General features: G+C 43.4%; 1 protein-coding gene across 5 annotated transcripts in view; it reads right to left on the bottom strand.

Moving 5' to 3' along the window:
- ATXN1 (ataxin 1) overlaps window positions 1-19,142 on the bottom strand; it is a 160,151-nt gene that overhangs the window by 130,879 nt on the left and 10,130 nt on the right. The window contains exons 2-3 of one of the 5 annotated variants that reach the window (XM_054285416.1): window positions 15,283-15,611; window positions 14,356-14,495 (exon numbers count right to left, since the gene is read on the bottom strand). The exons of 2 other annotated variants lie outside the window; for them this stretch is intronic. The gene's annotated coding sequence lies outside the window, so the exon portion shown is untranslated. Of the gene's footprint in view, window positions 1-11,560; window positions 11,624-14,355; window positions 14,496-15,282; window positions 15,612-19,142 lie in introns of all 5 variants that reach the window. 2 more of the 5 variants (XM_054285415.1, XM_054285413.1) reach the window with 2 other exon arrangements.

The following is a 19,142-nucleotide window of genomic DNA, read 5'->3' as shown; positions in this document are numbered from 1 at the left end:
GGCATAAAATGATACTTAACCAGAAGGCCGTAGTAACAGCTCTGTATCTCAATCACAGGCCCAGCACAAGCAGCCACAACTCTCAGTGCCTGTACCATGTACTATCAGTATCCTGCAGATCTGGAGAGTTGAGGTGGTACTCCTACCCTCTCCCTCAGCAAATGGTCAGTTTGTCAACAGAGAAAAATTCTGCTAGGAAGTGAAGAGATTAGCAACTCATTTCCATCGAGTCACTAGGTAATATTAATAAAAAGGGGTTCACTTTAAAGCAGCTTACTTATACAAGCAAAAACTGGCGCAACACACATAATTTCAGAGGTGTAACAGGAAAAGATTTATCCTTTAGCTATAATCAATGAAGACCAAACACAGTCTTGCAGTTCTGCATAGAAAGGTCTCAAGCACTGGGGAGGAGGTCTTCAGTCAGTGCTACCCACTTCAGTGACAGATGAATCAGGCTGACAGAGTGCCCATGTTTTGAACTTTCTCGTATAAAGGATAAATATAAACAGTCACATAGAGCAGATGGACAGTCAGACAGCTATTAAAAGCTCCACAGATAACCCTCTGGCACTATCACCCACATAAAACAGATACTGAAGAAATTTCATACACAATAGTTCTCAAGCTCAGATATTCTAAGGCAGTTAAGATCCAAAGAATATGCTTTTTAAATTACACAAATGATTGTCCATTTATTTGGTAAGAGAAAGCCAGGCACATTCAACAACACACTTATTGAACCATTAACAAAGCAGAATTCACTTTTTTGCTTCTGATTTTTAGTACACACACAGAGAAGGAATTAATAACTATTACTAACCAGAGCAATACTGGAGCTTGTCAAATAAAGATACACTTATTTTCAAAGTATTGCCCTTGCTAAAGTTTACCAAAAATATTGTACTTCTGATTGCTTCTCACAACAGTCACTGTAGCAGCACAAAGCCAGGCAGAGGCAGCTGAACTGACACAAGTTGCAATCTCTGGCACTGTGTGCTTTTTAGCACGGCATTTTGAACTGGCAATGGCAAAGAAAGCATTTTTAAGCATATTTCAATGAGGAGCTCCCAAGAAAAAGGTTGTAATCGCAGACTTTTACAGATGTTCCAACCTGCAATGCTTCACTCCCACTATTGTTCTAAATACTGAGTACACACCCTCCACTCCACACACACTCACACGCGGACACACGTGCATGCTCACATGCACTCGGTGTCACACCATGTACTTCACTTCTAATAGTAAACCTGACAGAAAGGAATTTTATTTTTACACTTTCACACCTCCCACTCCTAATTAATGTCAGTCAGCATCTTCTGCATACTACAGAAGTACACACTGCAAATATACATGGCCTTATCTGTGCTCTGTGCAGGGCAGAGGCAAAAATTTCCACTCTTGCTAGAAACTGAGTAGGCTCTATGTGATGGATTCACAGAGGAAGGATCTGGAGATGCACAACCCTTCTTCAATGACCCTCCTGAGGGATCAATTAAAATGCTCTGACTTTTGGGGAGGATGTTTCTGTTGGTTGGCTTGTGTTTTTCACCCTGCACTATGAATCGGAAGCAATTCTCCAGTTCAGAAGAGTTGTTGCAGACTTCCCGAGGTGCAAGAGGGCTCAGGGACTTGCCTGTGCATCCTGACAGCTGCCAGGAACAGTGGCAGCAGTGGGAGGGACAGCAAAGGAATTTTGCCAGTGACTTCAGCAGAGCCAGTCTACAGTGTTTGGATATCCATGGACCAGAGCCAGCCCATTAAAAGCACTGGTACTCACAGGGTAAGCACCTCTACTTGCACTCCCCAGCTGTCCCAATAACCACCCCAGTAGCAGAGCTGAGGGTGGGAAAATCTTGCTCCCCAAACCCAAAGCAGACAAACTTGGTTTCCCAGCACACATACCACTCACTTCTTTTTATAGACTGCTTTTCTCTCGAATGCAAAAGTAAATCCAGCTCAGATGATTTCCCTGTCTTAACTTTTGTACAAGAGGAAGACAGAAAGCTAAAAAAAGAAAATTAGACACTTCATGAAATCCGTGATTAAGACACAGAAACTATCAAGACAGATGGGCTGAAACATTCAGGGAGCTTCAGTTCAACAACCCATGTATTTCAGAGATCTACAGTATGCTATTGTCTTCTCCGTTTAGAGATTTTAAATCCCATTTTTCGTTGCAGTAATTTAACACCATTTCTAAACTCGGAGTACACTTATTGGGCCGTCCAAAATAAACCCCAATATTTACTCAACTAGCACATGGCCCTAGCACCTAACTACATGTTTTCCCCCCCTCCTAGCTTCTTTTTTTTGGGTGCAGGCAATGGTCACAGCTGCTGGCTTGTGAGCTTGCTGGGGAGGCAGAGCAGGGTGACTGCAGATGGGGGGAAAGTAAGAAGCTGAAGATGGGGGGAAAGTAAGAAGCCCCCAGCTGCAGCTCCCTCTGCTCTGCTGCAGGCTTTGCTGCTGTGTGTGCCCCGTGGAAGGAGCTGCTCTCACTGTCCTTAGCTGGGTATTGCCATGCACACAGAAATACGAGGCCAGCCACACACGGAACTCCCTCCTACAAACGTTTGTCTCCTGAGGGCGAGAAGCAGAAGCCAATACTCCACACTCTGAAATGAGGAGCCAAATGCTTCTAGCAAGGGTGATCTGCCCCTCCACAAGTTCCTTGCTCACAGCAAGGACTCGGGCTGGTTCATCCTGCCACAGGATCCCTTCTTCCCTCAGAAACTGAGTCCTCTTTTCTGTGCAGCACGCAAAGCACTCACACAGAAAAAAAATAGAGGGGGCAGGGAGAAGAAGAAGGGAAAAAATAAAAAAGGAAACCTGTGACTCTGTGCTTGGCAAAAGCCAGTGATCAGCAACAACTGCTGAAAGCTGAGTCACTTTTTTCCCTTCCACCTGGCGAGTGGCTGCCCCGATCCATTCAGCAGAAAGCCTCTTTTCACCGAAACTGGCATAAATCTGGAGTAATTCCCTCCATTTCAATGGAGCTGCTCAGGATTTATGGCAGTGTGACACAACAAGCAGAATCCTGTGTGCTGAGAGCTACAAGCCCAGGTTTTCCTGCAGGAGACGGCGCTGCTTTGCTCTTCAGGCTGCGATGCCAACCATGCAACCGCACTGATGCCACGGCTTGTTCTATTTTTCCTGATGCTGTCATCTCCAGCAGATGCTCTGCAAGCAGGACCTTTGGAGAAATCACCCTCTTTCACACACTGCAGCAGAATTTTTATGACCAGAACATTTATTAGCTTGAATTAATTATTTTTTCAGATTTCATTTTTTCCCTCAGATTTCATTTAATGTTTTAATTTGGTATAGCAAAGATTTATAAAATTATTATTTTTTAACATCTCTGGGCTGTGTGAAACAGAGTTCAGAAGACAGCAGAAATATCTTCTGTGCAGATGATGTGTGAATAAGTAAGGGATGAGATCAAGATTTAAGGAATACCAATCAGCTTTACCAGACAATAATCTACTCTATTTATGTTCTCAGCTTAAGAAAAAGCATTGCTAGTGGATTTATGCATGCACTATAAGCAGAGAAAAACCCCGAAAAAAACCTACCAAATACTGTATGCAATGCAGTGGCAAGCAGAATAAAAAATGGCAAATGAACACAACCCCCAACCTTGGAAACAAGGCTATTCCAACAGAGAAGAGCTTCAGCTTTACAGTAAACACATCAACTATGTAAAAAAAATGCATTCACGCATATACCAAGGCACTGACAGGGTTTTTCTAAACAAATGCAATGAGTCTTGTCTGTCCTGGCTAAGTACATTTACAACATTCAAGCACGGGATGTAGCTGCCTAGAAACAGCAGTGCTCATGTCGTCCTTTCAATATGGGGAACACAGTGTGCTATACAAATATTAATTTAGCCTGAACAACCAGTGAGGTATGCAAATATTACTCCCAGCTTCAACTGGGATTGATTTGAGTACAGAGGAACAGCAAGGGGGATTTTTAGCAGTGCTTCAGGAAGCCAGCTCCCAGCCAGGGAGAGCTGGAATCTTGCATGCCTGCAAGTTCCTTCAGTAGCCCTGACCAACCTCCTAGACCTGCCTGTTCTCTTCAGGCGACCCAGATAAGCAAACATGTTCTGTGTCCTGACTGGTTATGCTGCCAAATTCAACAAGGCAGTTGTGCAGACATGGGTACACTGTGCAGCACCTCCCAGGTCCTGGTTTTTCCATGGTTCAAGAAAAGCCACCACAGCCACTTAACCAGACAAGAGGAACTGCAAGAGACCCCTGCTGGGCACCACTACTGTCCAAAAAGCACTGATGGTGTAAAAGCAGAGAAAAGCAGCAGGAGCTTCAGCAGCTGACACTGGCTTCTTGTTTACTGGGTAAGTTGCAGAACCCCTGGGGCTCAGCTGATGAGGACAGGGCCAGAGCAGAAGTCCAGCAGGTCTCACTGTGCATTTTGCGTTTTTAAAGTTCCACCTCTAATCCAAAGGGAAGAAAGAAACATTTGTGAAGTCAAGCAGACAAGAAAAGGAGAGCTGAAACAATGCAGATCTAAGTGATCTGGAAAGAATGATCTCCTGCACCATTTTTTTCTACCATTCCACAGAACAGCAGTAGAGGAAAGTGAAAGGCAGAGAATTGGGTATCTCAAGGACAGGGTGTATAGAATTGCAGCTGAACACAACACCTTTAGACCAGCAGTTCAAAGAAAACTGCTGGTTTTCTCACAGCAACCATGACACTGAAGACTATTCAACCCTCTTCCTCAAAAGCCTTGGTTTTAGCTTTTTACAACTGGCAAGTAAGTAAATGAGTATTTTAATAGAAAATGCTTAACATAAAGCATATTTTAAAATATTTCATTTAAAATCCTATGATATGTGCCTCAGACTGATATTTTGAGGACAAGTTTCAGGGAAAAAATCAGCGATTTTGGAGAGACCAGACAAATATGTATCACTGGCTGTTAAATTTACTTCTGCTAATTTACTGAGATATAAAATGGCTTCAGGCTCTGGACAAAGTCGGAAAATTTGGAAGAAGTATTATGCTGATAAGAGATGTGTTCTTAGCTCCCTGTGAAAAAAATCACCTATATTTGGTTAAGTTTTAATCTTGGGGGTGGGAGGCCAGCAGCTGAATCTTCAGACTTTTCAGCAATGTAAACTTCACACCCCAGGCTTTGACACAGCTCCACATGGGCCACAGCATCTATGGAAGGGTCTGTCTGCATAGGGTTCACTGCAGAAGACTGAGCCCTAAGTAGTTTTGGGATTTCTGAAGTCAAGAAACCACAGTCAGTAAAGAAAGACACTGTACTTCAATGTACTATTCTTTACCTGGGTATGTACAGAAACAAGGCAGAGGTGCAGAAAAGCAAAGAAACAGTTGGACCTTCTAGTTTGATTTTTTTTTAAAAGAAAGTAAATCCATACAAGCAGCAAAGTGCAAGCACTTAAAATATCCCCACCACAGAACTTACCAGGGTAAGTATTTTCTGGTGAGCCAGTGTGCCAGCACAGAAGATTCATGGTCTGCTGTTCTCTAAAGCATCCTTCTCTTTCAGGAGCAGCACTCAGAGAGGGTGACACAATGCCAAGTTACTCTCTCTGTATTCCAAGGCACCTCCACTCAAATGCCCCCAAATCCCATTTCTTCCTTGTCAGAAATCTTTGTTAACAAATTTCCCTTTTCGTTTATTTTGTGAACTGTGCTTGTCTTTTTTTGTTTGTAAACAAAGAAACAAACAAAAAGCCAGAATGTAGCAAGGCTCTGCCAGAACTCAATTAATAAATAACGAGCATCGAGTGGTTTTGATCATTTCCTTCTGTCTGAGCCTCACAAACTGACAGTAAAACAGCGTATGACCCTTTACAGAACAATTTTGCTATCGCATTACATCCTCACTGGAAATTAAGAACACAAATTTGACATTTTGAATGGGAACAGGCCATCCAATTGGTTCAGTGTTATGCACTGGGAAGTCCAAAGCCAGAACAGCAGGATTTGCAAAGCATCCATGTAGCCACTCAGCAAATCCCAGCACAGCCTGCACTAACTCTGTCAATCATTCTGCATTATACAGGTGTGACTAACACTATTTTGTTGGGCTTTTTGCAAGACATAACTTGAGCTTAAGTTCAAGCAATTCCTCAGGATGTATGAATCCACAGGGATGGGGAAAGCAGGAAAGGAGAGGAGTAAAGACATCCTATCCTGTTGCTACATTTGGAAGAATAGGGATGCAAGAAGTAACTTTCATATTCAAAACTGGAAAATGGGAAAAACAGGAATAAGAGGTGTTTAAAGATGGACGAGGCCGAGATGTGCTGAAAAGCTGTGTTCTGTCATCTGGAAAAAAATTTAAAAAAAGATGGCTAGAGAACACATTTTGCCACAGAGACAGTGTAAGGGAACACAGAAACACACAAACAGAGACAACTACATGAGCAGTTTCCAGCATTGTGTTTAAAAATAGTGGCCAGGAAGACAGATTCTCATTCCATCTTTGTTGGCATAACTTTGCTTGAGAGGAATATGCTAAATTTTTACCAGCCATAGATCTGCATCCTTCATTTATAAAGAGACAAACCCAGTACTAATAACACCTTTCTGCGTCCTGGTGTTCATGAGCACACCATCTGTTTGCATTTGGAAACTGCCCACCATACATGCTAAATTGTCAAAGATACATGAAGTGGGCGAAAAGTTAAGATTTCCATGACTTCAGCCCTAATTTGACTAACACCAGCACCAAGTGATCTCCATCCAAAGCATAAACATAGTCCTTATAAACTGTTTAAATGCCAGTGCTCTAAAGGCACAACTGTTCATGTGTTGTAATCTCTCTAATGAATAAAATTCAGCTGCATACACAAAGAAAAGTAATGTTTGTTGACACATCACTGAAAGGAAGCAAATAATGGCTCACAATACTAAGAAACCTGATGAAAATGGAAGGGAAATTACCCTTTGAATAATTTTGCATGACCCATAAGTTTTAGTGGGCTACAGGGAATACAAACTCAATCGTTCCATTTTACTCGCTTGCAGATACTTTCATTTTTTTATGTATACATATATATACTTTTTAAATGCACATTTACTCTCTTTTTCTAACTGTTTAAATTGCTTTGGGTGCAAAGGAAAGACTGGATTTGAACTCTTGTATGAATCACATGCACAAACTTTCTGAAAAAAACATGAAGATAATAAAATAAACAAAACAAAAAAGAGGATAATTTCCCTTCCCTGTCTCTTTAAGATACTGGTGCTTTTCAGCCACACGGTGAATGCTTCATTCAAGTAACAGAACATGGATTTCTCTTAGTAACTGCAGCTATAATTGTAGCAACTGCTTATACTGCTTCCATCCTATTAGTGTTACAATTGTCCAAAGCAGAACACTCGACTAAATTGCCCTCATTTCTTATAAACATCTCTTTTTTTGTAACAGAAAAAAACCCCAAATGCCTTCAGAATGTTACCCCTTTCTTCTGTTACCTTCTTTTGCTTCTTTGGCACCAAGAACATGAAAAAACAATACTGCTTTCCTGCCTTCAATGTTTGGCAGCCTTTTCTTAAACAAAAACACTGATTCAGTGGATGCTCTGCCCACTATTACAGATAACATGCCTTTTCCAAAAGTGAGTCTCTTAAGGACAGTGTGGGGTAGCTTTATTTGCAGTCATTCACCAACTAGTATCCCATTTAGGATCTAGTAAGAACTGGCTCTTAGCATCTTCCTCTGCTGTATACGGTATTTGCATGCATATTATGCAAAACAGTGATGAAAATAAATGGCCTGGGTTGTTCTGTTTACTCATACAGAGTACATATCTCTCATGTATTCTCACTATGATGAAAAGGCACAGGCATGAAGAGTCCATCTCTGCATGGGAATAGCATGTTGGGCAGAGGGGAGGCAGTAAGAAACTCAACTTTACTGACTCTTACACTGACAAGAAGAAAAAACTCCTACATTGTCAAAATGCTAGACAAATTGTATCACTTAAAGCAGTTACTACTCCTAGGTTTCAGTATGCTTCACTGGAAAGCAATTTTTTAATAGCATTATTAAGGTATCACACCATGATTTATTCTTACTTGGTTTTCAACCTTAAGTGTTTTTGCCTGCTGCATTTCCTTTTTTGGCTTTAAGGAAGGGTGGCCCAATAATAATTAAATTTAAAAAACTAAACCCAATATAAAATATAACTGCTTTGATTTACAGGGTCAGAGGAAGAGCTTTGAAATGTCCAATAAATCCAAACACCATTTCCAGTCTTCCTTCTTGTTCACTCACTATTCTGTGTACTTTCCTTTTTACCCTTGAATAACATATAGATAAGCCAAGCATATTCCATTTATCTGCCCATTACATAACCCATTCCTGCTGTATTATCATTCCATACTTCAATAACTGTGCACATTCTTGTTACTCCATCACAATAAAGCATCAGAACGAGAAAATAGACTTCAGTGTGTGGGTCCTCTCATTTTGGCAGGTTTAAGAAAGATCTTATGGGAAGAGGGAAAAGGAGTGGAGAAGAACAGGAGGGAAAGACAAGAGGAGGGCTTAGCCTTTCACATGGGAAGGTATGTCAGGGGACAACCACAGTGCTTCTTAGCAAAGCTCCAGAGATCCAGGTCTGCAACAAGCTGTGTGCTGAGCACTTGCACAGGGTGCTGAGGACTGGTACAGGGTGCTGAGCACTGGCATGGGGTGCTGAGATCTGGTGCGGGGTGCCAAGCACTGGCACGGGGTGCTGAGATCTGGTCTGGGGTGCTGAGCACGGGCACGGGGTGCTGAGATCTGGTCTGGGGTGCTGAGCACTGGCACGGGGTGCTGAGATCTGGTCTGGGGTGCTGAGCACGGGCACGGGGTGCCGAGCACTGGCACGGGGCGCTGAGCACTGGCACGGGGTGCCGAGATCTGGTATAGGGTGCCAAGCACTGGCACAGGGTGCTGAGCACTGGCACGGGGTGCTGAGCACTGGCACGGGGTGCTGAGCACTGGCACCGGGTGCCGAGATCTGGTATAGGGTGCCGAGCACTGGCACAGGGTGCTGAGCACTGGTACAGGGTGCTGAGGACTGGTACAGGGTGCTGAGCACCGGCACGGGGTGCCGAGCACTGGCACAGGGTGCTGAGCACCAGCACGGGGTGCTGAGATCTGGTCTGGGGTGCCGAGCACTGGCACAGAGTGCCGAGCACTGGCACGGGGTGCCGAGCACTGGCACGGGGTGCTGAGCACTGGTACAGGGTGCTGAGGACTGGTACAGGGTGCTGAGATCTGGTCTGGGGTGCCGAGCACTGGCACAGGGTGCTGAGCACCGGCACGGGGCGCTGAGATCTGGTCTGGGGTGCCGAGCACTGGCACGGGGTGCCGAGCACTGGCACCGGGTGCCGAGATCTGGTATAGGGTGCTGAGCACTGGCACAGGGTGCCGAGCACTGGCACGGGGTGCCGAGCACTGGCACGGGGTGCTGAGGACTGGTACAGGGTGCTGAGATCTGGTCTGGGGTGCCGAGCACTGGCACGGGGTGCTGAGCACAGCTGCTCCCACTGCAGCAAAGCAGGTCACTGCCTCACTCAGGACTGAGCTTGTGTGTCACAGACCATCACACTCGCTGCTGCCCCCAGCACCAGACCTGCACCAGTTGTCTTCCACAGGGGCTTCCAAGCCCCTTGGTCACACCACTGCATGCAGACCCTCGCCTACAGCACGTGACAAGGAGGTGACCACAGGGACACTGTGGCAAATGTCATGATGTCAGCTCTTTGACCCTGACACGACAGTCAAACACAGCAGCGATACAGAAGCCATTGTTTTAGTGATACAATGCTAAGAAAGTCTACGAAAAGTATGAACTTAATCACCTAATTAATGAAACTAAAGTAATCTTCCCTCTTAAAAACCTCTGAAGGAGCATCAATTACATTCAGTCACTTAAATGAACAAAGTTCTCTATGGTGTTACTTCTCAATTCTCACAAAATACTCCTGGAAGTTTTTTGAGCATTATAGGAACACCTGAGTGCACGTGTTAAAATGCACATTTAACAAGCCTGGTTCTTCTCTCACTAAAATCAGCTGCCCTTAATTTAAACAGCAGGAGACCTGGGCCTTTTCCACTGCCATGTTCCTTATCAGAGCTCTATAAATGTCATATCTTTATTTTATTAGTGAAAGATATATTTTATAGATTAACAATAAAAGCATTCTTGTATGTGAGTTTTCTAGCCCCTGTTGAGACTCTGAATTCTTGAAGGTCAAATAAAGCAGTCCATAGGAAGGGGGAGAAGAAAATGCTCTGCAATATCCTTTTAAAGAGCCTCCACAGCAAAGAGAGAATAAATAGCTGATTTGTTACACGGCTTTGAGGGCAGCCACAAATGCTAAGACCACAGGTAAATGAACCTGGTCATGAAAGGAGCAGCAGCTCGTCCAGTACTGTATCTACATTAGTTAACTTTCTTTGTGATTCAAGTCCAAGACTTTGCATTGTTCTATTTCCGCCTATTCCTCTGCTCTGGATTCCCTTTGTGACACTTTTATCAATGGAAAATCGAGGGAGGCATTTCCAGCTGGGAGCCCAACAAAAAAACAGGAGGTTCAGTCTGGTTTTCTCACTTGCGCTGCAAGAACCATTTCAGCACTAGTAATAAAAGCAAAACTACACAAAAGGAAAAAAAAAAAAAAAAAGACATGACCTGAAATTATTTTAGCATCATAAATACTTCACTGCTCTTTATTCTGCAGCATGGTTAGTGTCACACATTGGCACAATAATTTGCTAGCTTAAACAGAGCTCCTTGCAAATAACGAATTTGTATTAAGGGCCACTGTCAGCTAGAATTCCAGGGAAATACAAAGGAAAAGATAACAGTGCCATTGGTCAGATCTACTCTTTGTTATGCCCTTGCAATTTTGACAGATTTATAGCTGCAGTGTCACATTATTTAAAAGTCTGACTGTGTCCTCTGTGAGTGGTGAGGAAAATACACGCAAACAACAAGGGAAGGCAAGCAGCTCAGTAGGAGCCACGCAAAATGGATTGCGCACAGGGACATCCCCATGGCCACACCTGCAGGTGTCATTACAGCAGCCGTGGCGCTGCCAGTCAGGTGCTCGGTTTAGTTGTAACCTGAGGAGGTGGCTTTGAAAATGAGAACATTTGTACTAACAGGATTTTCAAGGTAATTTTCAGGGGATAGATTTGGTATCATTTAAGACCAGAAAAGACTAATAATCATACTTTTAAACATTATGGCAGTACAGACCATTCATCTTGGGAGGCAGTTGGTATAGTAAAAGCAGAGTAACAACTCCCATGCATTTATGTGAGCACCATTTAACACAAACAACAAGCTCCTTGAAGTCCAGGGCTATTTTCATACACCACCAAGGAGCTCCAGCCACCATCACCTCCTCAAACAAAAGAAATGTCTCAAGGCTTCCAATAGTCAATTATCCAACCACTGCAGGCTCTGCTAGTGTCCTAAAGACAAGTAAAATTTTTTTCTCTTGTTTACATGTGTAGCCTGTAAGGGCTCTGCTGAGAGAAATACCTTTTTCTTTTGGTAAGAAATCGAGGAAGTTATCATCATCTCAGTAGCACAAGCTTGTCAAAGCTGCAATAGGACAAGAAGAGAAAAGGTGAAAGTAAAATACAAGGATGTATTTTCAGAATCAGATGCAAAGGCTGTCTTCTTAAAGACAGAAAATATTAAATATGTGCCGTAAATTAAAAAAAAAAAAAAATTCGGCAGTCACCATCATCAAATAGCCTGAAAGTTCAGAGGGTACCTGAGAGAACATTGTATGGTACCCTAATTCTCTATTTTTTTGGTCAGTTGGAAGAATATTTTCAAAATTTCACATGGATTTCGCGTACCTAAACTATAACAAATTGTAAACTAGGAAACCTTGAGAACTTACTGCTAGCATTCTCTGAATCTGTACCACAGACCTGTTACAGGGAACAAGAGTTTGGGGGAGAATCACATGCCAAATACCTGCCCTGTAGATACCCCCAACAGGACAACATGCCAAGCAAGAAGGGATAAAATACTTGCAACGTTTTTGATGAGACTGGTGAAGAAGTGTCTTCATTCCTAGTTCCACAAAACCCGAAGTTTTTTCAACAGGCTACTATTTAAACCCAGTTTTACACTGAGCTTTTTATGTCCTCCCTAAGTCAATAGATAAACTTCATAAATAACCAGGCAAACCCATAGAACTGGGTTATATGTCCAGCTCCAACCATATACTTTATTGTCTTGCACAACATACAGAGCCACTCTCATTAGGTACCTGAATGTGTAAAGCTCAGTAGAGAGCTAAGGAAGCTCCTAAGCAAAAAATAATCTATGGGGCAAACTGCGTGTGGAAAAAATTAATATAACTTGTGTGAAGTCAAATGAAGTAGCTGAAGGAAGTCTATGTAATCCCAGCAGACACAATCTATATCACATCACAGGCAAATCAAACAGGAGGAAACATCCTTGAAAATATTCAGCAATTTGGAGTTTTCTCAGCTCCAAATCCAGACAGCAGCACATGAGTAGGTTATATTAACTAAATCCATCAAGGAAATCTCCATATAATTTCTGATCACTGTCTAGGGTCTGGTTTTTTGCTGTGGCCAATCTCTGAGAAAGACATCAGAACAGCAAAAAAACCCACACAACACTAAAACAAACAAACAAAAACACAAAACCACAAACAAACAAACAAACAAAAAAGCCCCCACAAAACAAGGGAAAATTACCACACCCACAACTCAGACCTAATAATTACAAGCCAAAAAATGAAGTGAGGGAAGAAACCACTTCCCATCCCTGCAGGTAAGGTCGAAGTTCTCTAGCAATAGATTTGAAAATAATTAATATGAGACCAACAAGTTAAATGGCCTTACAGGGTCTTTTTAATTTATTAAATAAATTTTGCTTTAATCACATTAATTTTTCAGAAATGTACAATAATCTTTGTGGTTTAAAATGACTTTGTATTCATTTTTTAATGGAGAGTATTTTTATTCATCTAATACATTATCTTTTCAAGAAAATTATCATACTTGACTACAAGTACTTAACGGGGCACTAATTAATACTCCTATTTCTCCTCATTTAAAACTCCTTTGAGAAATGAGGTCAGAAACCTGGTTTAACACAGAAGACACTTCTCAGATGCTAAAGGGGGAAGGGACTCAAAAGGCACTCGTCACCCTCCTCCATGGAGGACATCCCCTTTGAACGCTGTGAAAAATGCGTATCATATGATTGGCTTTTCGCAGATATTAAAATTAATATTATATGTGTTGTGTTAGATACTAATGCTGTATTAATTCTCTTAAGTAGTGTGTTAAATATAGTTCTAGGTTATAAAAAATGTTAAAATAGAAACTATGCTATGTAGGATACTTTTTTTAACAGAAAGGACTTGCAGTGAAATAGCAGCCACAGGACACCTAAATCTTTCAGAGAAAGAGAATTTATTGCCCTCTTATCAAAAGAAATGAACTTCTTCCCGCCTCGAAGGCGCTGTTAGGATTCAGAGGAAGAAGTTGATGATGACCAGACAGAATCCTGTATTTGAATGGAATTTACGCATCATGTGTGATGTGCATGAATATGCAACAGGCTATTGTTTCTAAGGGTTAATCCTTTGTTAACGGGGGTCCTTTTTCGGGCTCGTGATGCCCAGGAAAAGGTTCCCGGAGGTCCGTAACTCTTTGGTTCTATTGTCTCATATTGTCCTAATTCAAATTATCCAAATTATTATTACTCTAATTGTATTACTATTTTTATAACTATTTTATTACTATTAAACTTTTAAAATTAAAAGAACCCAAGTGATTGGCGTTTTTCACAAACGCCAAAGCCCAGCCTGTCAGCGACCGCTGCGGCCGAGCCAGCAGCCGATGGTAAGCCCCGGAACAGCAGCAGTCCCTCTGTCCCACACCTCATGGAAGACAAGAAGGAATTCTCCCATTTCTTCTTGTTTAACGGGGTGAGTTTTACTTTCCCCACTCTGCCCAGCTCTCTCCGGGAGAAGGGTTTGTCCCCCTCCCTCCCAGAGCCCGCGGCTGCCGCAGCCACTTGTTCCCCGCGCCGTGACACAAGGACGGGCGGGCGGGAGGGCGGCTCCACCTCCCTCAGCGCAGAGTCCCCGCCTGAGCCGCGGCGCCGTGCCAAGGCTCCAGCAGCGGCTGTGCCCCGCCAGGAACGCCGCAGGAAAACGCGGGTTGCAAGCACCTCCCAGAGCTGTTTGGGACTCGGGGAACTGCTGCGGGGTTAAAGGGCTAAAGCAGAGACCGAGCGCAAGCGTTTCTGAAGCTCTCAGGAAATTTGCAGGCACTCACCCATGGACTTCACATTTGGGTTCGCTCCGCATTGTCTACTAATTGCAATTATCTAAGAGCGGCTCCGCGATGGGAGGAGGGGAGGAGAAGAAGGCTTCCTTTTGGCACAGCTTCTTCAGAGTTCAAAGGACACATATGGCCTGCAAACACAGTGCAGGGAATAATGTAAAATTAAAGGAGGGATGAGAGGAAAATGAGAACGCAGCAGGGACAAGCACTGTTCTGGATCTGCTTGAGTGGAATTTTAAATAAAGAAACAGGAGGGAAAAAATCAACAAAACCCCTCGACTTATTTTAATTCCACCTCTGAACAGAAGGAGAGATCACGGGAGGGGGCCCACATATGAAGGGAAGACCTCTGGGGAGAAGAACCAGAGCATTTCTGCATGGGGCAGAGACCCTGAGCCCTACGGCCTCAGCCCAGGACCCAGAGGACTGGCCAGAGAGCAGGGCTGGAAGCTGCCAGAGATACAGGGCTTTGGGAAATGTACAGCCAACACCTCCAAAGAGACAGGATGGGTTCATTTCAGAATAAACACGTGTACAGTACCAAACCTGCAGGGAAGGACAGCCTGTCTACCCACAGAGTAAAGCAAGGAAAAATAAAAGAGAGTCCAAATAGCGCAGGTCCCAATTTCCCTTGCTCATCTCGCCACACAAAGAGAGCCACACAAAAGTCAGCAGACTGCTAGATGGTGCCTGTGTCCATGCCAAAGGCTGACACCTGCTTGTGGCCTTGTCTTTGTTAGGGCAGAAACCAAAGGCTGTTCTTCTCACTGCAGGGCATATCAAGCACAAAAAGAAATAAATAAACAAAACAAAAAAAAAATCCACAACAATTCTCGGTTGTAATTGCTACATAATTATTGCACAACAACCACCCATAATGAGAGAATGAATTTATAACCACACACAAGCTATATTTACCAGTGGACTGGTTACAAAGCAAAACAGCAGGAAACCACAATGTGTCTTCATCTTAGCTCCTCAGCAGTGGTGCAGAGCAAGGCTGCCCGTGCAGCAAGGCAGGCTGGGCAGGTGAAACCCAGGCACAACCACAGAAGAAGAGCACAGCCTTATGGGGACAGAACCTGGACCGAGCAGGGCACAAAGATGCTGCCTGGTAGTCAAGTGAAGCTATGCAGAGGTGCAGCTAGAAAGACTTGTTTGTCCTCAGGGTTAAACAGTCAGCCACACTGAGAAAACTGAAGGGAGTCTTGCCTCCCAACTATCCCAGCTTCCAGAAATTTCAATACCTAGGCAGAATTAAAAAAAAAAAAAAAAAAACAACAAAAAAACCTAACAAAAAACCAAATTTAAAAACCACCCCACAACTGGCCATGCAGTTCCCTGTGCAGTCAGGATCCCTGAGATGAACCATCCCTGCCCCTTGAAATGAAGAGCCACTCGCAGACAGCACTTTGTTCTCCTCCCATCAGCTATTCAAGTCAGCCCCATGGCAAAACGGGCACAATTCAGCCCAAACTGGGACAGTGGGACTGTGCCACAAGAGGAGGCCTGACAAGGTCAGCAGCTGAGCCCCAGATGACAACTTTTCATCAAATGGGGAGAGTTGATCTGGGTCTGCCTACCAAACACCATAAATCGCTGAGCTCAGGGGGCCTTCACCCCTTCAACACTGCTTTTCAGGCAAATTTGGCCAAAACTGCCTCACAACTTTGGAAGTTACTGGGCCAAATGCACTTAAGGAAAGACAGGCAGCACATTCACAAGAGCCCCATTTCCTCAGGCTGACATCATACAAGCAGGCAGCATCCCTGCTGCCAGCAGTACACCCCTGACCACCTTGCCCCAGCTGCTCCTCTTCACCTCCCTCTGTGCCAGTACAAACCCTCACACTTTCCAGGCCAGCATGAGAATGATGGCGAGCTAGATCCAGGAACAGATCCTGCTGAAACTTTTTTTTTTTTTCAGGGATTATTTTTAACTTGGATCCTTTCCCAGACCCAGCTCAGAGCATGACTACACAACGCTTATGTCAGCACAAGGAAGCCATCTAATGAGCACCCATGAGGGGGGCAGGATCGCTGCCATCGCTATCCTCACCACCTTAATGAGCTTGTAAAACAACAGCCCATAGACAGCAGGTTAAAAAGTCACAGAGCTTCAGTAAATTGAGGATGGCACATACAAAACAAAAAAAAATAAAAACCGAAACTCATACACACAGGTTACCTAGCCACTGCCATGTCAAGCTGCCAAAACACAGCAAAAGCACAGGGCCTTCCACTGAGGAAAAGCAACCCTGCACTCAGCTCCACCAAAACCCCAATGCAGAAGGGCTCCTGACACACACCCACGCAAAGTCTTGGTCATTACTACTTCCTAAATAGGACACTCAAAGAAAACCCACAGCATGTAAACCACTGGTATCTCAAAATGACCTTTCTCTTATCTCTTTGGCTAGGCATGCTCTCTCTGCCCTGCTCTGTCCCCGGAGAGACACCAAACAGCCCAGCCCCAACTCAAGGAGGAAGCATAAGAGCAAAAGAGAAGGGAAGGTGAGCAGATCAAACAATTCTCCTTCCTCATGACCTGTGGGTGCAAACCCATCACAACACATTGTGTAACCTTAAACACATGTTAAGATGGAGACAAAAATCCATGATTACAGCTTCTGGTGTTTATGCTGACCAGTGCATTATTACTGCTCTGGTGGCAGTCAGCGAATCTGTCATGAAAAGAAAGGATGTGTTGGGTTTGCTATCGATCCTTATAATTCCTGTCTGAGAATAAACATACCATCTTGAAATATAGCCCAAGAGAGCACTGTTATTCCGGAACTGAGCTGCTTTTGGAAGATGAGTAAAAAGCAGTTACATGCTCTTAGATATCTTCTTGAGGTTGCAGACAATTGTTCCTGGCTATACAGACACATTTTCTGATCATTAAGTATTCTCTTTCCCCTGTAGCTGAAAGAGCCACACACATATAAAGAAAAATCTGGCTATTCCAAGAAATCATGTAACTGACTATACACAGAGGGCTGTCAGATAGGCACAAAATAAACTAACTGAAATAATATGATTTTTTTTCTCCCTCTAATATCCTTCATTTATAGTCACTGTCAGTGTGACAACCAAGAACAGTAAGTGGAATGATTTCATGCATGATTTCATATCTCAATATTTCATTAATATTGAGATATTCTATATCCCCTTGTGCAGCAGACAGTTTCTATCACTTACTTTGTATTAGGGCAACAAAGTAAGGCACCTCAAATGAGGCCTGGAGCAGTAACCATTCCCTCAAACCAGAGCTAAAACCTGGATTAACAGACTGTGACTATTGCCAGATCACCTCTTTCTCTTCATTGAAGTCTGGACATCTCCAATGGATGGGGAGGCAGAAGCACAAGCCTCTGACGGCATCCAAAACTACCCCCAAAAATGCATATGAAAATGTTGCGGTGTGTCTTAAGCTTCTGGGTCCCTTTCCCAGGTGTGCCTATATGCCTCTCCCTTCCCCCTCACCCCCTTGCTTAGTGTGTTGTGTCAATCAGGCTTAACATTCCAGCAAGGCATCCTGTGATTGGTCAAGTTCAAAAGATGCCCCTATGCCCAGGGGTCATTGGCCTATGTCTAGGTGTCCCTCGTCCCTTGAGACCCCGCCCCTTTCACCTGGTTGGTGCTCACCTGTCCCCCCCCCTGCCCCAGGAGCTTAAAAAAGTGATCAGGCCATGTGCTCATTATTCTGCTGGAGCAGCTGCTCCCGTCCAGACCTCTGTAACCATGGAATAAACTTCTGGACATTAAACCCTGCAGCGGAATCCTCTCCTTTTTCTCTTCACCATCGCCAGAAGCTCTCTCTCCTGAGGTAAACGGAGTTCCTGACAAGCCTGGACTTGCTCAGTGCCCAGCTGCAATCTCCAGCAGCCAAGGTATCTCTGGGGTGATTTACACCACAGTTGCTGCCTTTGGCCCAGCAGCGAGGGTCAGACTGGCCCAGGCACCATCTAACTGATAATATTGGGATTCATATTCCAATATGAAAACACATATTGGAAGCTTGGCTGGAACAACAGTACCAAACAAAACATATGATGCTAATCCAAGTATTACAACAAATTGTCCATTGTAGCTGGAAAACAGAGAAACACAGCCCTGAAAAGGGATCAGAACAATACCGACTTAAAAATTGCTAAGGGTTCTTGTTAAGTGTACATTCTAGCCTATTCATAAAGTAGGTTCTTTTGAAGGTAGGAAAAAATACGACAAAACAGGTTAACAAACTAAATGCAAATAGTAAGGAAAAATCAAAGATATAACCCAGAAGAAAGCTGAGCTAAGAAATGCACAAATGTTTTGTGTGAATATGTGTGTGAAATTTAATATAATTCCTAATTCTCAGTATCTTGGATAACACCTGTCTGTTTTCCAGACCTGAGTTTCAGAAGTTTACTACTTTTTCACGAATGGATTCAGAAGGACTGTGGTCCCTTTAACAGTGAAGTTCTGTCCTCCATCCCACACATGTTCCCAGTGACTCCAATCAGCCCAAAGTTAACTATAAATACAATAGAAAGTCAAATACAAAGGTAGCTTGTTGCCTAATTTTTCCCTTTTTTTCTGATGTGCTATTAGGCTATTCATAATGAATATAAAATACTTTTTTCTTTTTAATTAACAGGTAGTACAAACAAAGCCTTTAATATTTCACAAACCTAATTGATGCAAAATACTAGATATATGTTCTAGATCTCTGGTTTCAGATCTTTATTACCAAATTCTGACTTCTTTTCATTCCATTAATGCTTTCAACAGGTT

This window comes from Melozone crissalis, unplaced genomic scaffold, assembly GCF_028551555.1.
Source record: "Melozone crissalis strain CALT ecotype California unplaced genomic scaffold, PUWL_Pcris_2 ptg000042l_1, whole genome shotgun sequence".
Classification (NCBI taxonomy): domain Eukaryota; kingdom Metazoa; phylum Chordata; class Aves; order Passeriformes; family Passerellidae; genus Melozone; species Melozone crissalis.
The sequence above is the reverse complement of the archived record's forward strand: the minus strand, read 5'-3'. Positions and strand labels throughout refer to the sequence as shown.